Here is a 1,588-nt window from a genome sequence, read left to right as displayed (position 1 = left end):
TTCTACTGGATGGTTAAGACCAAGGTAAAGCAGGACCTATGCAACAAGATTTGTAGCTTTTGGGTCTGAGAAGGTCAGTGAAATCTCCTCAGGATTTATCCTGAGATCCTGTACCTCAGATTGTAGAACCTTTGTCAGTATCAGCCATGTGGATGAGTCATGGCCATTGCTTGGCCAATGTGCTCTCTGTGAAAGTCAGAAATATTTGAGAACAAAAAAATGTAGTCATTACTCCAAGATTTGATTTTTAAATAAATATCTGTCTATGGGGCTGAGGAGACAGCTTAGTGGTCTAAGCTTCTGCCTGGCAAGTACAAGGACCCAAATTCAATCCCTGGTGCCACATGCCATGCAGGCCCTGGAACCCTGGGCACAACATGTTGGCCCCAAAATGGAGCATCAAGGCACATCCCTGTAATCCCAGCCTGCCTTGGGGAGGCTGAGACAGGAGGATCACTGTGAGTTTAAACTGCATAGTGAGACCCTGTACCAAATAAATAAAAAATTTAAAACATGTATGTGTCTCTGATTCTGACCATTTTGGTATCCCTGTCAGAGGGTGAAGCTGTGAGGATGTAGACATTCTTTTCCTGGAGCACCAGCAGTAGGGACCAAGGTTTAGAAGCTGCGGGTGCTGAGACATACAGAGAGTGAGAGAGCACAACTTCCTGGACCACATGTTAGCCCTCAAGACCTTCCAGTTTTTCTAGATCTCTAAGTATGACCATCTGGTGGTTCCCTAACTGTGAAGGCCCCACAGGAGAGAAATTTGATGCTGACTAAATATTTCTGTGCTAGAGCTGACATCCCAGAATCCCATGGTTGTCACCTTAATTGCCACAGAGTGAGAGATCTTATGTCCACTTTAATCTTATACTCTTCCCCTGCTAACATAGCCTTCAACTCAGAAACTACCCACCCTCTCTCTTATCCCAAATCACCTCTTAATCATTCCCCCAAAGCATTCTTCTGGTCCTAGGTCTGATTTCACTATCTAGGTCAGCAGCTGGACAACAAACTTCGTATGCACCTGTGTCCCCCAGAAAAGCTTTCCTTCTCCTGGTCACCAGGTTTTTCTTATCCTAATCTTTTTGATCACCATTACAGTTTACTGTTTGATAATTTCATCTGAAATGGTGATGTCCATGCTAATGTCAGCATGTCCTATTATATGAAGCAATTTTATTCTAGAAATAATGACATCACCTATCAGGCTTTTTCTTTGTTTTTGCTTAAGCAGCCTAATGCCAGAAGAGATGAGCACACATGTGCTGCAGACTTCAGAATCTCACTTGCTTTACTTCGTCCTGACTAAGGTCCCTACAATGACCCAGCATGGAGGAATGCAATGGGCAAGAGACTCTGGTGTGGGAAATTGAGCACATGCATTTGTATATTTTTGAGTGTGTCAGAGACCAAACCCAGGACCTGTACATGTTGTGTGAGCTGTACTGTTGACCACATTCCCCATAATGCAGGGATATTTTTTTTTAATTTTATTGATAAACAGCAATGAGACAGTTTCAAATCAAATCGGAAGTACAGTTTCAACAAATAATACACTGCATATATTCTTCTTAGTGGTTAA

The sequence above is a fragment of the Octodon degus genome, unplaced genomic scaffold (assembly GCF_000260255.1).
Source record: "Octodon degus isolate 3935 unplaced genomic scaffold, OctDeg1.0 scaffold00142, whole genome shotgun sequence".
NCBI classification, from domain to species: Eukaryota; Metazoa; Chordata; class Mammalia; order Rodentia; family Octodontidae; genus Octodon; species Octodon degus.
Note: the sequence above shows the minus strand (reverse complement) of the source record.